At 40.7% G+C, this 16,432-nt stretch overlaps 1 protein-coding gene across 7 annotated transcripts in view; it reads left to right on the forward strand.

Annotated features, from left to right (window-relative positions):
• LOC144318503 (uncharacterized) overlaps nucleotides 1-16,432 on the forward strand; it is a 156,882-nt gene that overhangs the window by 11,875 nt on the left and 128,575 nt on the right. Inside the window, exon 1 of one of the 7 annotated variants that reach the window (XR_013384451.1) lies at nucleotides 12,326-12,675. The exons of the other annotated variants lie outside the window; for them this stretch is intronic. The gene's annotated coding sequence lies outside the window, so the exon portion shown is untranslated. Of the gene's footprint in view, nucleotides 1-12,325; nucleotides 12,676-16,432 lie in introns of those variants that run through there. 7 annotated transcript variants of the gene reach the window in all.

The following is a 16,432-nucleotide window of genomic DNA, read 5'->3' on the forward strand; positions in this document are numbered from 1 at the left end:
AAATACCTAAGAATACATGTTAAAATGATCTATTTAAACAATAATAAACATTACAACAAACTTTATTTTTTTTTGAAGATTTTACTTATTCATGAGAGACACAGAGAGAGAGAGAGAGAGGCAGAGACACAGGCAGAGGGAGAAGCAGGCTCCATGCAGGGAGCCCGACGTGGGACTTGATGTCGGGGTTCCAGGATCACATCCTGGGTGGAAGGCAGCGCTAAACCACTGAGCCATCTGGGCTGCCCTACAACAAACTTTAAAACACTCCTCAGGAACTCAAAACAAGTCTGCTGGAAAACCTTAACAAGTTGATAGAAATACTTAATATCATAAAGATGTCATTTTTGTCTAAGTTAATTCTAATCAAAATAAGAATTTTGTTTTTGAAACTAGATAGTTCAATTTCAAAGTTCACACTAAAAATTAAGAATAGCCAACAAAACTCTGAGAAGGAAGAACAATAGTGGTGGTGGTAGGAGGGAAACGAGACAGGTGCTGCCATATAGCAAAACATATTTTAAAGCCTAAGTATATGAAACAGTGTGGTAGGTAAATGAATAGAAATAGATTAATGAAACAAAGCAGACCCCAATATGTATGAGAATTATTCAAAAATTAGTGTTGGGCCAGCTGTATAGATATCTGAAAAAAAAGTTAGATTTTTCTCAACCATTCTGGTGGAATACATTCCAAATGGATAAAAAATTTAAGTTAGGAAAGGAAGTCTTGACAGTACTAGAAGAAAAGATGAGGACAAAGGGAAATCCCTTAAGTTCTTAGAACAGAAAATCTTTCTGATTATAACATGAAATCTAAAAGAAAAGCATGATAAATTTGACTACACTAAAAAAAACTTTTGCACGTATAAAACAACATAATCAGGGTCAAAAGACAACAGAAGTTGCAAAATTTTTCAACTTCTAAAGGATTAATCACTCTTATATATGAGTAAGAAATGGGTAAGAAACAGGCCAATGATATAGTCAAAAATGGAAAAAGGATATATGTAGACTACAGAAAAAGAAATCCCAATGGCTCTTCAATATATAAAAACATTCTAGAATTTGTGCACGGAAAAATGCAAATTAAATCTGCTCTGAGATGACATTTTTAAACCTATCAGACTGGCAAAAATCCATATGTTTGATGACACACCATGTTGATGAAGTCGTAGGGAATCTCATCAATTGCTGGTGTTAGATGAATACAAATGTAATTTCTATTTGATTCTCATCTCAATGGCCAAGAAAAGAAACTCTATACTTTTCTCTTGATTTATTTATTTATTTTTTTAGTATTTTGAAGCCAGTTAAATTCTCAAGTTTTTATTAGCTCTTCTGTATTATGACAAATTGCTAACTTAGTCCTTAATACCAGAGTTGATTAAAACCCTAGACAGTGGAGTAAATATGACCTTTGCAAGTTCCTTAACTACTCTGGCTTCAGTTTCCTCATTTAGGAAATGGACATGGTAACCACTTTGTAAGTTTGTATTGAGAATTAGCAAGAGTTTTGACACACAATAAGGATGAAATGAATACTAGCTAATAATATTATTTTTTATATATATGTATATATTTTTTTGAAGTTCGATTTGCCAAGTCAGTTATATAGTATAATACCAAGTGCTCATCCCATCAAGTGCCCGCCTTAGTGCCCGTCACCCAGTCACCCCATCCCCCCGCCCACCTCCCCTTCCACTTGTTCATTTCCCAGAGTTAGGAGTCTCTCATTTCAAACCGTGTATAGACACGAAAGAGTGAAGTTTTTTGAGGGGGGCAGGGTTTGAAATCTTACCAAAAATACCACTTAGAAGAGTTTTTTATTAATATAGACAAGGCTTTTTAAAAAGTTATTATATAAAAATTTTATGTGTAGTAATCCTCACATTTAAACAGCTATGGTAGAAAACATATGGAATGATAAAAATATTATTCTACTCCTCCTTAGCTGCCATTCTACCAATGGGTTATGTTGTGACTGGATAGACTAGAGGAAATGAATATTTTTCTATTAGATACCTTTTCTCTCTACCATTTTCAATCTCATCCTCTTCTCTCTTCCCCTTTGGTCAAAAAAATCAATGTTCATGTCTTCCATGCCTTGGACAATATCCTCCCTTCTTCTCATTGTCTCATGGAGCTGTCTTTCTTTCCGACCTCACAAGCAAACTTTTTGGTAGAGTGTACTACCTTTGCCACAGGACCATCCCCTTATTTCTTGCTGCCCACTTTCTAGATCTCCTCTTCACACTCCAACTGCATCTGTGGACTCTCAGGACACAACCACCCAGTGACCGAATCAAAAACTCTTGGGGTTATCTTTATTCCAGATTACACCTGCAGTTAGCAGTTGATTATCCTTCTTTTGGTGCACACTTCATTGTCCTACTTCTCCCACCCTACTGCCCACTTCTTTCCAGTCTTTTTCTGGCTTTGCTTTCTTTTCATTTCTCATTCATCAGCCTATGCACATCCCAAAGTTTGTTCCTTATCTTTCTGTTCTTTTTGCCATTTTTTTCCTCAGAGATTTTACTCAGTCTCATCATTTCAACCCCTGAAACACTATAGAATATTCTCCACAAGAAATCAGCCTCTCTCTCCAAAACTATAAACCCTCCAAGTTAGAGGCAGGGAGAAGCACTTAAAAAACTTTCTTTCTTTTTAAGATTTTATTTATTTCTTTGACAGGGAGAGAGAAAGAGCACAAGCAGAGGGAGAGGTAGGCAGAGGGAGAAGGAGAAACAGACTCCCTGCTGAGCAGAGAGCCCGATGCAGGGCTCCTAGGACCCTGGAATCATGGCCTGAGCTGAAGGCAGATACTTAATCAACTGAGCCACCCTGGCACCCAAAAGGCAACTTTCTTTTGAGGTAGGGTAGATGTATACCTGTCCCTGACTCTTGTTCCTCTTTCCCGGTCTTTCTTCTCTTAAGTTTTCTCTAAATGTTTTCTTCTTCTTTAATCATATCCATAACTGGGTTTTTCCATGATAGGGGGAATTTTCAAGAAAAGATATTTGCAAAATTCCAAAAAGAAAAAAAAAAGAGAAAAATTATAGAAACTTTGTATGGCATAAGAAAAATCAATTTTAAAAGGACAAATTTCCCAATTTGATATTATATAAAAGAAGTATAGCCTTATTCAGATAGCTAGCCTTGGTTGAGATGGTGAGAACTGGCATTAAGACAGGAGAGAGGAGGGATCCCTGAGTGGCTCAGCGGTTTGGCGCCTGCCTTTGGCCCAGGGCGCAATCCTGGAGACCCAGGATCGAATCCCACGTCGGGCTCCCGGTGCATGGAGCCTGCTTCTCCCTCTGCCTATGTCTCTGCCTCTCTCTCTCTCTCATGAATAAATAAATAAAATATTAAAAAAAAAAAGACAGGAGAGAGGAAATAGTGAAGTAAGGGTGGGTTTGTGAGCTCTCTGTTGGGAGCAAAGCAAGGCTGTGATTGATTTGCTATGCCAGTGAGGGCAAAGGAGGAGTTGAAGGTGACTCCAACGTGACTCACTTGGGCAACTAAGTGAATGGTGATGATATTAATCAAAATGCAGGCCACGGTAAAAGCAACTCACTCTGCAGGGAGGACAATGCATTTGATTTAGGACATCTAGAGCTTAGGCTATCAGAAAGGTCTTTGTAAATATGAGTCTAGGGGTGATGTTACTAAAATATGTTTTTTAATTTTTTCCTTCTTGGGAGTAGAAGATCTCATTCATTTTCATAGCTTCAACTATTGTCTACTTGATGGTGATTCCTGTGGCAGTCATTAGCGCTGATTGTCCAATATTTGGGTTTCTGCTTCCCAGACATATGGAAGGATGCCCTTGTAGCTTTTTTGAAATTAGTTGTGATCATGTGGCTTGCTTTGCTAATAAAATCCAAGAAGTGACATGTGTAACTTCAGTGTGGAAACTTAAGAGACAATATGTTATTTTCCACATTTTCTCCTCAGTGCAAAGGGATGTTGAAAATACTTTCCAAGGCATAGCCTTCCTCAGCCAGGGGCCCTAGTGAGTATGACACAGAATGCTTGGGCATGTTGTGATTTTGGAAAATAAACCTTTGTGATTATAAACTGGCTATTTGTTACCACACTGCAGCCTACCATTCCAACTAATAAAATTCCTAAATCTTTATCTCCAACCACTCCTCTACTCAGTGATCATAAATCTACTAATTTTTCAGAGCAGACCTCGTTTTTTATCCTTTCAAAAAGGGTCAGTTACGAAATGTAAAAGTGGATGTGACTTGCTTTTTATATACCTTTATAAGATCTTAGAACACTGGCTTTAAAACTCTTTCAACTGTGATATATAGGAAGAAATAATTTTACTTTAGGACCTAGTAGACACATTAATTAGAAACAAAAACTTCATGAAACAATACTCAGTGTTACTATGTGTAAAGCAGTTTATTCTAGTTTATTTCACTTTAAAAACACTTATTGCAAGCCCCTAAGTAGATGTTATGACCCAGGAATGGATCTTCACCCATAGTTTGCAAAGCCCTGACTTAGGATATAAGCCTTGGGGTTGGAATATTCTAACTCCAGTCTTGCCTCCTCCACTTGTTAGTACTGCTGTGCAACATCCAGTAAGATGGACAACCAGTTAGCCTCAGTGATGTCTTCTATAAGGTGGGATCCTAATTTCTATGTAATCACTTATTTAATAATTAAATTGGATTAAATGAGAACACATATATATATGTAAGCATTTTGAATAGATATTCAAATATATAAATCACATTGTGTATATGTGTGTGTGTATATATATATATATATATATATATATATATATATATAAATTTAAATTGCCAGGCATATTTCCCGAGACATTCTAAGTGGTCAGAGGCCCAAATCTTATTTTTGGTTGGGAAGATATATCCTGGCAAGACTGAAAGATCTGAGGATTCAAATTCTCAGGAGCCGTGGAGAGACACTTATATCCCTTGCTGACATATCTAACCCCCCTGGTCTACCTGTTGCCATGGCCCTTTGACCTCCCCTGTGTAGGCTCACTTAACACTTTCCTTTTTGCAAGTGCGGCTTGGGCTCCCTGTGGCCGTGGGGCTAGGGACCAGGGTTTGCAGCATCCTTGCGAATACTCCGCTCTTATGACCATATCATTCTTTTCTCAGCCTTCTTTTTGCCAGTCTCAGTGCCTTTGTTATGAAAGAACACCTCCTTGCCTCAGGACCTAGCTCAAATTATTAACCCTGGTACCAATCATCAACATCTTGTGTGGCTTTTTGATGGCCTGGTTGTCTCATGTCCCCACATGAATATCAGCTCATAGAAGTTGTTCACTAGGTGTTTACCGATGGGGTCTTCCTGTAATACTCTTTAGCTCCTATTTGTTTTCCTGGACACTGCCTATTAATCTTCTAGGTCTCTGCTTAAAAATCACTTCCTCTGTGTGCTCCTATCTTGAGCTCCCAAGGTCCCACTTTGTTTTCTTATCTTTTAATACTTTCCAAACAAGTATGAAATTCCTTGTTTGATTGGCTGCCTTTCCTGCTGGAGTACAAGTTTTAAGAGGGCAGCAGGTGTTCTGAGTGGTTATAACCTAGGGACCAACCACAGTACTTTTTATTAAAGAGCATTTTAATATTTATCATTCAAGATCAGATATCACATACTTGAATATCTGTATGGATGAGACAGTTCACATATGTGAGGCATGTCGGCGGGTAGCATTTGGGGAAGTGAAGATTGCAGGCCTTACCTAAAGGGATAGCTCATACTTTACATCAACAGAATGTTACCCAGAGGAAGTAGCCTCTCTTTGCTAAAAATATGCATTTTCTTCTCAAATTTGAAATCTCCTAGGTTTTAAATATTGGCAACTAAGGTTTTTCTAGGTAAAGCAAACAAACAAACACAATCAAACAAACAAAACCCCTATAGGCTACTAATTAACAATTTTATACCATATATAATGAATATATGCATATATTTAAAAAATATATTTTGGGGGCACCTGGATGGCTCAGTTGGCTAAATATCTGACTTTTGATTTTGGCTCAAATCATGATCTCAGGGTTGTGAGATCAAGCCCCATGTCTGGCTCCTCACTGGGTGTGGATCCTGCTTAAGATTCTTTTTTTTTTTTTAAAGATTTTATTTATTTATTCATGAGAGACACACAGAGGCAGAGACACAGGCAGAGGGAGAAGCAGGCTCCATGCAGGGAGCCTATGTGGGACTCGATCCCAGGTCTCCAGGATCACACCCCGGGCTGAAGGTGGCACTAAACCCCTGAGCCACCCGGGCTGCCCTCTGCTTAAGATTCTCTCTCCTCTCTCCTCTCCCTCCACCCCTCACCCATCTCTCTCTTTCTCTCTCCCTGTCTTAAAAACCATATATATGTATTTTTTTAATCTGATTTTTAAAACTTCTTGGTGAGCATCTTTTTTATCAATCTTACGTGTAATTTTCAGTTCCTTTATTTGTCAGGTGGGGATAATAAGATATTATTTCATAGGATGTTGTGAAGATTAAGTGAAATTGTGCATGCAAAGCTCAGAGAGCAAAGCTAGGCCTACAGAAGGAAATCCATGAATGGGGTTGCTCTTCCCGCTCTTATTCAGTCTTCATGTCAGAGGATCAGTAACTCAAGAGTGGCTAAAGAGGGTGTGTGTGTTTCCTGTGAGCTCTGTGAAGTGTTAATAGATAGCAGGGTGGAGGGGGTTCTATGGGCAAATAAATTTGGAGATTGTGACCTGAACCAATTTAAGTGCATATCTTTACAAAAGACTTCTTAGAGACTTTAATATGCTAATGTGCCTCCTGACTTTTCAAAAAGGAAATAGAGATGCAATATTCCTTAAATTTAATTGACCTGAATGAGTGTTTTATGAAGCACACTCTGTAAAATGCTGAATCCTAATGCCTGAATCCACTGGAGTCTGGCTTTAAGGTTTCCTTGGCTGTAGTGGTCTGAGCCCAGGAAACTAGCTTCCACCGTGTGGGCCTGTGTTGCCCAGTTGCCTACTTCACTAGCCACCATGGGGTTGGCACTCGTAGTTCTACAGAGTAGGAAATTCCGGGGCCCCACAACAACTTCATTGATCCTGCAATGCTTTTGTAGCAAAGCCATAAACAAATGTACCCACTGAACAGCAGTAAGCTGATGCGGGCTAACGAAGCCACTCCTCTTGCTAGCATTGATTTTATCTTTAACTAGCTATTCTCCCAGAAGAACCAAAGGAGGCGATTTTATTTCTGTTGATTCCATTCTTGAGATCGTTATGTTGATTATGTGTATTCTCTTTTTTCGTGTAGATGTTTGAAATTTCCCTAGGAAACATTTTCTTCTGCCTGAGATTGCATAGAGCATCATTTTAACACATAGTAAATGTTGCTGAGTAGAAAAATGCATGCATTACCACGTATTTTTGCAAAGTAAGAGGTTTATATCTTTGTAATTATTTTCAATGTGTGTTTATTGATTTTTATAATACAGGGATATTAACTTGAAAGGGAACAAATTACATACAACAAATTAAGCACTTGCATGGATTAGAAAATGGAGGTAGTGCACTCAAGGCATGACTAATCCAAGAGTGTTGCACGATAGAAGAACTGCGTGGTTTCACATCGCATCTGGGAGAGTTTCATCCAGCCACTTGTCTGAAAGGATCTTTAACTGGAATGCAGGTGCAGGATGGCATGCATTTATGGAGTCATAGTATTGTAGAACTAGAAGAGGACCTTATCTAGGGAAACTGAGGACAAGATGAGTTAAGACCCATACACAAGACCCGTATCACAGAATATTGGAGACATGGCCAGAGTGAGAACCTACGTTCATGGACCCTGGTCATATGTTGACCTCCCAACCACATATCATGTCTCTCCAAGGCCCCGTGTTACCATTTATAAGTTCTGCATCCTTGGGCAAGTAACTCTTTCCTCATTTATAAAATAAGAGCAATACCTGACTGATGGGGTAATGTGCATGGGCACAGCACTAGGTTTAGCACAAATTGATGCCCTTTAAATAACAATTCATTCATTCATTTGAGATGGATTTATTGAGTCTCTACTAAGTTTCAGGCATTAGTTTCTGGAGAATAGATTTTTCCTTCCAGTATGGATTTTTACTGTAAGTTTTTTTTTTTTTTAAGATTTTATTTATTCATGAGAGACACACAGAGAGGCAGAGACATAGGCAGAAGGAGAAGCAGGATCTCTGGGGGGAGCCTGATGCGGGACTTGATCCCAAGACCCCGGGGATCACGACCTGAGCTGAAGGCAGATGCTCAACCACTGAGCCAGGTGGTTGAGGTGTCCCTATTATAAATTTTAACATTACTTTGGCACATTTTTAAGTATGTAGGCATAATATTTCATGTTTGAGTAAAAAAACTGCAAAGAGGATAAACTTAATAATCCCCAAATTCTAAAATCCAAAGACTTGTAATATGGTCTTAGAACTCACTAGACTAAAGTTGCTGTGTAAACTACCTTATTAATGTCATTAACATTGCCATCCCCTGATGTCTTTTTTAAGAGGACAATGATAAGTGACTCTCCCCCTCCTAAATAATGCATCAAAAGTTTCAGGAAGGTGGGAGTGCATCTATCCCAGCGGTGCAGTGCTTTCAAATGATGGAGTGGCCAAAAGGGTTTAGGTATCTCTTACTTGTCCTGTATCACAGGATTTTCCTTTCAACTAGTTTTCTTCCCAGTTCAGTGACCTTGTTTGATTTTTAGGTGAAGGCTTTGGGAAAGGTGATTTCAAAATGGGGGATAAAAATTCATCAGGATCTTAGAAACCTTCAGTTCATGGTGCCCATACCCTGGGTCTACTTCTCTGTAGAGGTTGGAGTTGAGTTTGTAGAAATAGAAGACATGGTGAGTAGCGGTCATGTGGGTCACCCATCTTTTGTTTGTCGGTGTTGGGCACCTCCACCAAAGATTTTCTTAGATCTGCTAGCAGTTTTTTAGAACTCAAAGGTGCGGTTGGAAGGAGTAGGGTGTGGGAAACAGTAATAGGTTTATTTGAACATCCTCTTCAGCAGGACCTGATGTGTCCTTTAATTTCAGATGAGTCCAAGACGTATCTTGGCTAGGGGAAGTTCTGCTCCAGGACTATAAAACACTGGGTGGGAGTCCTTGGAATTGCCTCACAGTTTCAGACTGAGAACTGGGGGGTTTCAAGCAGACCTCATCTACTCTTTAGGGGAATGTCATCTTTAGATGTCTCTGGTTAATTCCATTTTGGTTGATTACCTTTCTTTGTTCTAAATGCTGCAGAAATGGTGTTGGTTTCTAGAACATTTTTTTAAAGTTGTTTTAAGGAAGTGTCAAGTTTTTAATGAGTTGGCCAGATTTATTCTTCAGTTCATATTTGGCAACCCTGGTATTACAATAAAGTTTTCCACTTTCATAGTCAGTAATTATACGTTGGTACTTACTGTCACCTGACTCCTAGGTATGTTTTCCTTCCTTTCATCAAATATGAAAATACATTCTCTAAATTTTATTATATTTCCTCAAATTGTTTTTTTTAATGATTTTATTTATTTATTTATTTATTTATTTATTTATTTATTTATTTGAGGGAGAGAGCATGCACACACACATGAGCAGGATGGGGAGAGGGGCATAGGAAGAGGGAGAGAGAGAATCTCAAGCTGACTACTCGCTGAGCCCAGAGCCCAACATGGGACTTGATCCCTCAGCCCTGAGATCAGGACCTGAGCTGAAAATAAAAGTCGGACGCTCAACTGACTGAGCTACCTAGGTGCCCCATTGCCTCAAATCTTAAATATTATATTGGTAAATATGATGTTTCTACAGGATAGTCTCAAACTTACAGATTATTTCTTCCCTATAAGTTTATTTTTTTAAATGCCTATTTGCATCTCAGAAAGCACTTTTCCCAATGAAATATCATAAATATTATGTTTTCCATACAATTCTTTTCATCTATAATGCACCTGAAATACATATATTTATATTGAAAAGTAGAGAAGAACACAATTACTGAAATAGGAAGTAAGACTAAAAAATGTAATGATGAAAAAAGAAACCAATATTTATTTTAATTGCTACATGTTGGGGAAAACAATTTTACTTAGCAGAGAATTTTTAAAACTTTGGAAAAGCACCTGAAAGGAGTTTTCAGGATCATTACAAGGGTTTGTTACATGGGCTTTTTAATACATCAGCTTTTGTTTTTTTAATTTTTTGGTACAAGTTGTACTGGTAACATTATTCCTACATAACCTCAGCTATGACCAGGTCAACTCTTTGGCTTCAGATATAAATTTAAGAGGTGGGGTGTGATAGGAATCAGTAAAAGAATTCCTGTTGAGCCTTGAATGTCCAGAACAGGATGTACATCAAGATTTAAAAATAGGGTGACTTCTGGGTGGCTTAGTGGTTGGGCGTCTGCCTTTGGCTCAGGGCGTGATCCTGGAGAGCCGGGATCGAGTCCTACATCGGGCTCTCTGCAGGGAACCTGCTTCTCCCTCCGCCTGTGTCTCTGCCTCTCTCTCTTCGCGTCTGTCATGAATAAATAAATACAATCTTAAAAAAAAAAAAAGAATTAGAAATAGGGCTGCTACGGACTGATTGTATCTCCTTCCCCCTGCCTCCCTCACCCCGCTCCGTCCATTCTTATGTCGAAGCCCTAAACTCCAATATCATGGCATTTAGAGATGGGGCGTTTGGGCAATACTAAGGTTTAGATGAGGTCATGATTCTTTACTGTGATATTCATATTTGGAATTTGAAGCTTTATGTTTTGTTCTGGGTTTTTTTTTTTTTTTCAAGCAAAACCCATGGCTTTTAAATTTCTCTATTTTTTACATTAGAACATTATGAAATAGTTTTCAGGATCCCATAATAGGACACTGTGTGATGTGCAGTTCTTTTGTTTAATGGTATTTCTAAGCTTTGGTTGCTCTCTCTGAATAACTTTCATATTTGGAGCTTAAATGAGGCATCACAGAATCTTATGTCTAATAAGATTGTCTAATAAACTAGCCTTATTTAATTAATTTAATAAACCAGCTATTTGTATTACAAGAAAAGAAGTCAAAGCCATGGAATATTCATTGTAGTCAAATGTGAATATGTTGAATCCAGGACAAGATGTTGCTGAAACATATCCTTCCCACACCTCCCCCGCAGTTTTGAAGGGGAGTGACGTGGATGGGTTTTTCAGAATTTTTTCTCAACATTTTACAGATGTTCCCAAATGTCTTTTGCTGCTATAACACATGAATGCTTTTTTCCATTTGTCTCCTGAGGTTCTTTTAAGGATCAAGTGAGATAATGCTCTTGTAAGCACCTTGTAAATGGTCAAGTTCCATGCATGTGTTAATTCTTCTCTGCCTGGCTACTTAGATACAATGGCTCTGCTCAAACAAATGCAGTGAGGGCAACTTCCAGGACCACGAGCTACAGCTCTGCACTCTTTCCTGCTACACTCCTGGGCTTACTTCTTAGTGAATGCTAAATGCATGTGGCAGGATCCTGACCCCAAATCATTACAATGGATAGACTGTGCGCGCAGAGCTTAAACTATACGTGTGCTTGCTGCAACATGATGGATATAACTGCTTGCTGAGAATTTGATTTATTTTCCAATAGTTTAGCATCCCTCTGCTTTTATCTGATATGACTATTTTACAAGCGTGTGTACCAAGCATGGCTTCAAAATTGCAGGTTATGAAATACAGAAAATGGAACAATTGCCGTGCATAGCAGAAATCTTCCTGTTCAGTCTGTGTGCTGTATATTTTAAAGTAAGATGGACTGCTGAATGGTGATGGGGGCTGGCCTTGGGCTTCATCATTTTTCCCCCTACAGGTAAAAGGAAATGCAAGACTTTCTTCTTCATTTTCAACTTCATATTGTTAGTTGGTTTTTCACAGGTTGGTTTGTGATGATGGGTTTTTGCCTTATCATTTGTTGGCATAATAAAAATGACATGATGATGGGGAAGAGAGCAGCTCCCTTTTAGGATGGAACAGAGCAGCCGATACCAGCGATGAAAACGTAGCAGGCTGATGGGGATGCCTCCCCCTTTCCCATTTCACCGCAACCCAAATCTCTCTTTTTTCAATAATACACTTGCTCACTGAGAAATGCCCATCAGAAACTCACTGCTATTATGGATGTGCATATGTTTGTGTGTAGAATAGGCTAGCTAGTTGGCAGGCTGTGCAGCTGATGTACCAGAATAGGGACACAGTTCCTAGCAGGACAGCTTGCTTCGTTGGAGGTTGTATTTATTTCAGGGTTCTTACCTCAAATATCCCTCCTTTCCCCTCGGTCAAAATTGAGTCTGGGTTGTGAGTAATTGGCATCTAAGAACAGAGCAAATCGAGAGCTGGTTCGACTCTGATAACACCTCTAGTCTGCTGGAGGTTTCCTTTAGGTCAGCTGTGCGGAAGGGATTGCCGGGCGGTGTGAGACCCTGATTGGCATCATTCGGACGAGACTTAGGCAGAAGCCAAGCGTGACAGACCTGAGGAACGTGTGCTGGTGTAGCAGGGGGAAGGTACTGTGGTGATGAAGCGTGCACCTGCTCATTGGTTGTATCCGGGATGTCAGTCATCTGGGATCTCTCATCTGGCCTGAGTCTTCACCTTGCATAAAAATGTTTGCTGAAACCTCGGATTCAGACCTATGAACGGCTCCCACTATCATGGTGAGAAAGCATCCCGTCAAGTTACATTCCTTCTATGCCTTGGCACGCCCGAGTTTTTCCATTCTGAGGACATTAGTATCTCTTTCCATTGCTCTGCTGTTTTCTTGGATGATTGATCACTTGATTACTTTAAGTAAGTTAAGTCTATACAGAGAATGAGCAGTTATTTTGGAGGAGCAGATAGTTTCCTATTTCTTTTTGATAATAGTTTCTTAAGTGGCTTTTTATATAAAATACATGCTTAAACTTTATTGAGCATTTACTATGTTTCAGGCAATATGCCAAGTCTTTTACATGGTCCTCGTAGATGCAATGATTATCCCCATTTACAGAAAGGAAACGTGGCCATAGAAAGGTTAAGTGACTTGTCTAAGGTCACACGCTGTGAATGGTACTAGAGGGATTTAAATCCAAGCATTTTGAACTCGGGATCTGAGTTCTTAACCCCTACTTGATGCTCTTCAGCATGGCATTTTTCAGGCACAACAAATATTTGGCGAATGCTTCCAATTATACTAGATTCTGATTTAGGTTTGAGAGTTATACCTAAAGTAGGTCAAATATCTCATGGAATTGTCATTCTAGTGATATGGGGGAGGTCAGACATCAAACAAACAAACAAACAAACAAGATAATTTTAAATAGGAATAAGAAAATATAAAAAGCCAGGATCAGGTACTTGAGTGACTGGTGGAAACGAGAATGAGTAGATAGGGTGGTTAGAGAAGATATTTCTCAGGAGGCGGCATTTGAACTTGGACCAAAATGAGAAGAAGCCAGACACACAACTTCTGTGGGCAAAAGGCGCTAACTGCAAAGGCAGGGGCCATGTGACGGGAACACACATGCTGTGCTCAAACACCACCAAGCAGGTCACTGAGTGTACTGAGTGGAGGGGAAGCACTGAGAGATAAGCTGGAGATGAGCAGCAACAGATCTCTCTGTGGCATAAAAGTGTCTTCAGGCATACGCATGGCGTGTCCCCCGGCTCTGGATGCTGCATTTGGCATTTGATGCGATGCTTAGCTGCTGTGACTCCCCCGGCCCCACGCAGTTTCCCTTCTCTGCGGCTTGGCCTTTGCTTCTCCTCCTGGGACATCTTTTCCCAAAGTTTGACCCTGGCCAGCTTTCATTCTTCCCTTAACACTCGGCTCGGGTCCTCAGCTGTGGTGGATCTTCTCCCGTTGGGCCTGAGTTTTGCTCCTCCTCTGGATTTCCCTTCATTTCTGTCTAAATACTGAGCATGCCTTTATAGTTGTTCATTTACACGCTACTCTGAAAGAATAAGAGCTACCTGAGGGCAAAGAGCATGTCTTGCTCATCCTTGTATCTCCACTGGCCAGGCCTGTGTGTGACTTACACGAGGTAATAAATACGTGGTGAACTGACCTGAAGGCAAATGAAAGTGAAGAATCACAACATCCCAGGGTGAATGGAAGCCTAGCTAATTCAGTGGCGCTTGGAGTTACCAGACATGGACGTGTTCGATACGTTTGCTATTCTATCCCTGCTCCATTCTAAGCATTGGCTAGGGGTTCCCAGCTTCTTCATAAGGAGACATGACCTAGTCATTATGGCTAGTGTCCCATGGGCATCATCTCATTTAATTGTCACAACAACCAATGGGAAAGCCACTCTTACTTTTGCATTTGACTCTTGGGGTAACTGAGGATGAAGGAGATTTGGCAGTTTCCCCAAGGATGTGCAGCCATCTAGAGGTGGTGCTGGGGTTCAAGCTGAACTTAGACTCCCAAGCTCATTCTGTTGACCCTGACACAGTGGAGCCATTTCAGGCAAAAGCTGATTCAGCTGGTGTTTTCATCATGTGTGGCCTGATGGCTCTGGAGTCCCCTGCGATCACCCAGAGGATTTAAATGGGGGCAAAGTTGCTCAACAGCATCCATCACTTTGAAGGACAAAGGATTCTGGCCCCTTGGTCCTCACTTCCCGGCAGCCGGATGACCATCCTCCTGGATCGCTGCACATGCTCTGTGCATTTCTGCCTCAGTGGTCCTGCTCGGAGTGCTTCTCTTTCACATGCCTTCCCCAATTCCCTCCTCCTCCAAGGCTTTGCTCACTGGTGGCTTGAACTTCATGTGGCAGAGATAATTAATACTAACAACAGTCTAAAAAGAGCTAGCATTTACAGACGGCCTCATACATGTCAGACATCATCTCATTTAATGGGGCAGTGCTTTGGGAGGCTGGAGGTTGGACTGTGTTGCAGAGATGGGAAAAACGCAGGGAGCTGAGCTACAGGAATAGGACTATAATATGGCAGAGGGTTTTTTTCTCCTCTTCTCTCCACTCTCTTGTTGTGTCTCTCCTCCCTCTCTCCTCCCTCCCTTCCTCCCTTTCCTTTTTTCTCCTTCTCTCTTCCCTTTTTCCCTTTCTTCTCTCTTTCCCTCCCTCCCTCCCTTCTCCTCTTCTTATCTCTCTCTCTTCTTTCTCTACTAAGCACCACTGCGCTTTTCTGTAGCTAATAGTTAGTTTCCTGCTAGCATTTGGGATTCCTTTCCCCACGTTGGGTGCAGCCTTGGTGAGACTGTCAGTCAAGGGGCCTTCCACCCCTTCCCCCATGCTGTCACGGGCTCCAGCCTGCCAGTGATGTGTGACCCAGTCTGGGCCAATCAGTTTTTCTCTTGAGACACTAAACCATGGCAGAACGGTACCTGGATGGAAAAGCAGCTGGAGATGATTTATCCGAGCTGTGCCCTGTCAGGATATCAATCTGCTGCTGCTGCCTCAATTCCTGGAGCAACCTTTACTTTTGCCCCTTCTGCATCAGTTCTTAAGCTACTCTTTCAGTTCTGTGAGCCACACTCTAGCTTTGTGATAAATCCCCTTTTTGGTTGAGCTAGCCAGGGTGAAGTTCAATAATTTGTAACCAAAGAATCCCATCAGATATGAGTAGCAACACTGACGTCCATCCCATAGAGTGTGACAGACCTTCCTGGATCATCTTGAGCACCCCAGGATATCTCTTCCTTCAGAACTGCTTAAGGTACCTGGACCTATTCCCCATAATTGCCAAGTCTATTTCCTGTCAATGTAGGCTTTGGATCTCTTAATAACCGTTCAACGTGTATATAATTGGAATACCATTTTCATTCTTTTTTATTCAATAAGTGGTGGACATTGGGACTCATCCCTCCCCACCCTCCTCACCCACCCTGCCGAGCTCGGGGCCTAAACTCTCCTATAAGGAGGCATAACGTCTGCAGCAAACTGCAGTGTTTCTTTCTGCTTCCCCCAATTTTATACAGTGAGACTTCCTGGCTTCTCAGCTGAGGTTTGATCTTTGCTCTCATGCTGCTGTATATCAGAATCTGTTTTGACATGGCTGGTTTCAGATGTCTATTCCGTAGGCCTGAATTTAAAATTCTGTTAGTTATTGGATAGCTGAGTTGGCCTGTGGTCTGGTTGACCCACCAACAGTAAAGAGGGGATTTACATTAAAAGAATATTAGATTTAGATGATCATCAAGGACAACTTGGAGGAGAAAAGAAAGGAACCACAAAAAAGCCTTATTCTGCAGCCCGAGGGTGAGGAAGGTGAGTTGGAAAAGGAAGAAGAGTTTTCTATTTGGTTTTCTAGGAATGGTGGTGGGCTTTGGGGCTGGCTGTACGATCGTGGCCCCCAACAAGGAGAGTCTATCCTTTTCTAGCACGGCTAGGCGGTATACACTGTTTCCTTCCTCTCTTTACCAACAGGTTCTGCAGAAATCTCCAGAACACTGAGTGTGGGACCCCTGAC

Source organism: Canis aureus, chromosome 8 (assembly GCF_053574225.1).
Source record: "Canis aureus isolate CA01 chromosome 8, VMU_Caureus_v.1.0, whole genome shotgun sequence".
NCBI classification, from domain to species: Eukaryota; Metazoa; Chordata; class Mammalia; order Carnivora; family Canidae; genus Canis; species Canis aureus.